Source organism: Musa acuminata, unplaced genomic scaffold (assembly GCF_036884655.1).
Source record: "Musa acuminata AAA Group cultivar baxijiao unplaced genomic scaffold, Cavendish_Baxijiao_AAA HiC_scaffold_1136, whole genome shotgun sequence".
NCBI classification, from domain to species: Eukaryota; Viridiplantae; Streptophyta; class Magnoliopsida; order Zingiberales; family Musaceae; genus Musa; species Musa acuminata.
The window spans coordinates 2,365,001-2,371,129 of record NW_027021348.1 but is presented as its reverse complement, the minus strand read 5'-3'; positions in this window follow the sequence as shown (position 1 = coordinate 2,371,129).

The following is a 6,129-nucleotide window of genomic DNA, read 5'->3' as shown; positions in this document are numbered from 1 at the left end:
CTCTTAGTTCGAGCAGCTCAGAATCCAGCAGCGACGAGGAGGAGTCGCAAGGACCCCGAATGGGAGCAATGCGTCTGTTGAACGCTATGCGGGGTCAAGTGGGGGAGAACACGAAGACGAAGGCACAAAAAGCAGGAAGCAGCGAACTAATGTATGTGGACATTAAGCTAAATGGCCAAACGACCCGTGCAATGGTGGACACGGGCGCTACCCACAACTTCATAGCCGATCGCGAAGCACAGCGACTTGGGTTGACATTGGAGAAGAGCCCAAGCCGAATGAAGGCGGTGAACTCGGAGGCCAGGCGAATCTCCGGGTTGGCGAAGGGTGTTCCTATCAAAATCGGGACTTGGAGCGGTAACACCAACATGATGGCCGTGCCACTGGACGACTTCCAAGTGATTCTTGGAATGGAGTTTATGCATGCGGCGAAGTTGGTGCCGATGCCGTTCTTAAACTCCCTATGTATGATGGGAGGCGATGACCCCTGCGTGGTTCCCGTCTCTCGGAGAGGAACCAAGGAGCCCCAACACATTTCGGCCTTACAATTGAAGAAAGGGGTGCGAAAGGGCGAACTGACATTCGTGGCTGCTATGAAGCTAGAGCCACTCAACGAAGAGGCCATTCAAGAACCTGCTGTAGTGGCGAACGTCTTGAAGGAGTTCGAAGACGTTATGCCACCCGAGTTGCCGAAGACTCTCCCACCACGCAGAGGCGTGGATCACAGTATCGAGCTGGAGCCAGGAGTGAAGCCTCCAGCGAGACCACCCTACCGCATGCCCCCGCCAGAGTTGGCCGAACTCAGGAAGCAGTTAGGTGAACTGCTAAGCGGTGGTCTCATCCGCAGCTCAAAAGCACCTTTCGGAGCTCCAGTTCTCTTCCAGAAGAAACAAGATGGGAGCCTCCGATTATGCGTCGACTATCGAGCCCTCAACAAAGTAACGGTGAAGAACAAGTATCCCATCCCGCTCATCGCGGACTTGTTCGACCAACTGGGCAAGGCCAAGTATTTCTCAAAACTCGACCTTCGGTCGGGGTATTGGCAGGTGCGCATTGCTGAAGGCGACGAAGCGAAGACTACCTGTGTGACCAGGTATGGAGCGTTTGAGTTCTTGGTGATGCCTTTCGGCTTAACCAACGCTCCGGCCACATTCTGTACTCTCATGAACCAACTATTCAAGGAGTATTTGGATAAGTTCGTGGTCGTCTACTTGGACGATATCGTCGTCTACAGCCAAACGCTCGAGGAGCACGTCAAGCACCTTCGGACGATTTTCAAGGTTCTCAGGGAGAACACTTTGTTCGTAAAAAGGGAGAAATGCTACTTTGCTCAAACTGAGATCCTATTCTTAGGGCATCGAATCGGTGGTGGCTCCATTCGGATGGACAAGTCGAAGGTGCAAGCAGTTGCGGAATGGCGAACACCAAAGAAGGTGCCAGAGTTGAGATCCTTCCTTGGATTCGTCAACTACTATCGACGCTTCATTTCAGGATATTCGAAGCGGGCAACCCCACTGACGGAGTTGCTGAAGAAGGAGCAGCCTTGGAAGTGGTCTGACAAATGTGAGATAGCATTCCAAGATCTGAAGGCTGCTGTTCTGGAAGAACCAGTGCTCAAATTGCCAAACTATGGAGAGCCCTTTGAAGTCCATACCGATGCTTCGGACTTTGCTATTGGTGGAGTACTCATGCAAGAAGGTCATCCGGTGGCCTACGAGAGCCGCAAACTCAACGAGACCGAGAGGCGGTATCCAGTGCATGAGAAGGAGATGACAGCGGTGATCCACTGCCTACGAGTTTGGCGACACTACCTCCTCGGGTCGCGATTTGTGCTGAGGACAGACAACATCGCCCTGAGTTATTTCCAAACTCAGAAGAAGCTCTCCCCAAAGCAAGCACGGTGGCAGGACTTCCTGGCTGAATTTGATATGGCAATGGAATACAAGCCCGGGAAGGCGAATGTCGTGGCCGACGCGCTGAGTCGGAAGGTGGAGTGCGTGAATGCTGCACAACTGGAGGGCAGAGGCCAAACAAGTCAGTTACATTCCAACTTCCTTTCTCGAATCAGAGATGGACTGTATAGTGATCCCCAGGCCGTTATCCTGATGCAGCTCATCAAAGAAGGCAAGGCACGACGATTTTGGGTCCAGGAGGGACTTGTTTACACAAAAGGGAATAGAGTTTATGTTCCCCGAGTGGACAATTTAAGGCGTGAACTCTTGAAGGAGTGTCACGATTCCCTTTGGGCTGGACATCCCGGCATTCACAGAACATTGGCTCTCGTGGAGAGGGCCTTCTACTGGCCAAAGATGGGGATTGATGTGGAGGAGTATGTTCGAACATGCCTTACTTGCCAACAAGACAAGGTGGAGCAACGGAAGCCGGTGGGACTTTTGGAGCCGTTGCCTGTACCAGAAAGGCCATGGGAGAGCATTTCCTTAGACTTCATATCTAGCTTGCCGCCTGTAGGGGGACTTGGATCGATACTTGTGGTGGTCGATCGGTTTTCAAAGTATGCAACTTTCATTGCTGCTCCCCTACACTGTTCAGCTGAAGAGGCGGCCAAACTGATGATGAAGGGTGTAGTGAAGTATTGGGGAGTCCCACACAATATTGTTAGTGATCGAGACGCTCGGTTCCTGGGACGATTCTGGACCGAGCTATTCAAATTGTTGGGGTCAAAGTTATACTTCTCTACAAGCCTCCACCCCCAGACGGATGGTCAAACTGAAAGAATAAATTCGCTCTTAGAGCAGTATCTCCGGCACTACGTGAGTGCCAATCAACGAGATTGGGTGAAGCTGTTGGACATCGCCCAATTCTCCTACAACTTGCAGCGGAGCTCTGCATCCAACAAGAGCCCCTTCGAAATTATCACAGGACAACAACCGTCGACTCCGCACACTATGGCAATTGGTTATACTGGGAGTAGTCCATCAGCCTACCATTTCGCAAAGGAGTGGCATCGAAATGCCGATATTGCGCGGGCTTACTTGGAGAAGGCGGCAAAACGGATGAAGAAGTGGGCAGACTTGGGAAGGCGACCACAAGAGTTCAAAGTTGGCGATTTGGTGTTGGTAAAGCTCCAACCAGCATCACTCCAATTCTTCAGGAAAAGAGTCCACAAAGGATTGGTGCGTAAGTATGAAGGGCCCTTCCCAATTATCAGCAGAGTAGGCAATGTTTCTTACAAGTTGCAGCTGCCGGCGTGGTTCAAAATTCACAACGTTCTTCACGCCAGCAACCTGAAGGCCTACCATTCGGATCCGCAAGATGCTTCTCGAAGTATTCCAACTCGGCTACCTCCCATCACAGCCTCCTACGAGAAGCGAGTGGAAACCATTCTGGCGGATCGCAAGATAAAGCTACCCAACGGAGCGGAGCAGACAGAGTACTTGGTGAAGTGGCGAAAGCTTCCCCGAACTGAAGCCAGTTGGGAGCCTGAAGACACCCTGCGACATGAAGACGAAGTCATCAACAACTACCAACAAGCGTCGACGAGGGCGTCGACAGTTTAAGTGGGGGAGAATGTCACGAACGGTCGTCGCGCACCCGCAACAACTCCGTTCAACGAACCGTTCGTCGCTCGCACCCGCATGTACAGCTGCTTGACAGCATGTTTTCTTAGGGTTTTGGGTCATTTTGCTTGTAAATATGTAAGTTCGAACAAGCTGCAGCGTTGCAAAGCGACCGTTCACCAAACCGAGCAAAACAGCCCCAAAACAGCCCAAAACGGAGCCGTTTTCGCGTGCCGCGGGAGGTGAGCGGAGTGCTGCCTCCGCTCACCAAAATGTCAGCCAGCTCAGACCCCAGGAACCCCCCGGGTGGCACATGGCTGGATGGGGCTTCGATTATATACCGGGCGTTAAACACTCTTTCGCAAGTTCGCACGTGACCTTTACGGGAACTTGGTGTTGCGTCCGGGACCAGGTGAGCGGCTGTTTGTGGGCTTGCAGCTGTTCGTTCATCCTTGAAAGCCTTGTTTTCCTCCCTCTCCCTCTTTTCTCTTGTGCACACAAGGTGTTCGACGATTTGCTTGTAAAGCTTCCCTTTTCGCGAGACTTCGGGACTTGTCCGTTGCTCGTTCTTTCGATCTAACTTTCTTTCTCTTTTACAGGTCCTTCGGGACCTGCGAGAGGTTACAAAGTGGCTGATCCTTGCGGAGCAAGATCGCAAGGGCAAAGCACGACTTAGGCAACGCAAGCTAAGTTCGCGTCTTTGCAACGAGGGTGACCCGCGACTTAGGCAACGCAAGCTAAGTTCGCGTCTTCGGCCGCAAGGGTGCCTCACGCCTTAGGCAATTCCAGCTAAGGTCGTGACAACCCGGGGGGTTCCAGGGTGCTGAGATGGCTGACATTTTGCTCCGCTCACGACGGTCACCGCGCGACGCAAGAACAGCCCAAAAACAGGCCAAAACGGCCCAAAAACGGGACAAAACTGGCCATTTTTGGCTGCGCGAGCGAGCGGCGAGCGGCGGACAGCGAGCTAAGCGAGAGGCAGCACCGTCCCTGCTATACGAAAGCCCCATCCAGCCCTGTGCCACCCGGGGGGTTCCAGGGTGCTGAGATGGCTGACATTTTGCTCCGCTCACGACGGTCACCGCGCGACGCAAGAACAGCCCAAAAACAGGCCAAAACGGCCCAAAAACGGGCCAAAACTGGCCATTTTTGGCTGCGCGAGCGAGCAGCGAGCGGCGGACAGCGAGCGAAGCGAGAGGCATCACCGTCCCTGCTATACGAAAGCCCCATCCAGCCCTGTGCCACCCGGGGGGTTCCAGGGTGCTGAGATGGCTGACATTTTGCTCCGCTCAAGATGGTCACCGCGCAACGCAAAAACAGGCCAAAAACTGGCCAAAACGGGCCAAAACTGGCCATTTTTGGCTGCGCGAGCGAGCGGCGAGCGGCGAACAGCGAGCGAAGCGAGAGGCAGCACCGTCCCTGCTATACGAAAGCCCCATCCAGCCCTGTGCCACCCGGGGGGTTCCAGGGTGCTGAGATGGCTGACATTTTGCTCCGCTCACGACGGTCACCGCGCGACGCAAGAACAGGCCAAAAACTGGCCAAAACGGCCCAAAAACGGGCCAAAACTGGCCATTTTTGGCTGCGCGAGCGAGCGGCGAGCGGCGGACAGCGAGCGAAGCGAGAGGCAGCACCGTCCCTGCTATACGAAAGCCCCATCCAGCCCTGTGCCACCCGGGGGGTTCCAGGGTGCTGAGATGGCTGACATTTTGCTCCGCTCACGACGGTCACCGCGCGACGCAAGAACAGCCCAAAAACAGGCCAAAACGGCCCAAAAACGGGACAAAACTGGCCATTTTTGGCTGCGCGAGCGAGCGGCGAGCGGCGGACAGCGAGCGAAGCGAGAGGCAGCACCGTCCCTGCTATACGAAAGCCCCATCCAGCCCTGTGCCACCCGGGGGGTTCCAGGGTGCTGAGATGGCTGACATTTTGCTCCGCTCACGACGGTCACCGCGCGACGCAAGAACAGCCCAAAAACAGGCCAAAACGGCCCAAAAACGGGCCAAAACTGGCCATTTTTGGCTGCGCGAGCGAGCAGCGAGCGGCGGACAGCGAGCGAAGCGAGAGGCATCACCGTCCCTGCTATACGAAAGCCCCATCCAGCCCTGTGCCACCCGGGGGGTTCCAGGGTGCTGAGATGGCTGACATTTTGCTCCGCTCAAGATGGTCACCGCGCAACGCAAAAACAGGCCAAAAACTGGCCAAAACGGGCCAAAACTGGCCATTTTTGGCTGCGCGAGCGAGCGGCGAGCGGCGAACAGCGAGCGAAGCGAGAGGCAGCACCGTCCCTGCTATACGAAAGCCCCATCCAGCCCTGTGCCACCTGGGGGGTTCCAGGGTGCTGAGATGGCTGACATTTTGCTCCGCTCACGACAGTCACCGCGCGACGCAAGAACAGGCCAAAAACTGGCCAAAACGGCCCAAAAACGGGCCAAAACTGGCCATTTTTGGCTGCGCGAGCGAGCGGCGAGCGGCGGACAGCGAGCGAAGCGAGAGGCAGCACCGTCCCTGCTATACGAAAGCCCCATCCAGCCCTGTGCCACCCGGGGGGTTCCAGGGTGCTGAGATGGCTGACATTTTGCTCCGCTCACGACGGTCACCGCGCGACGCA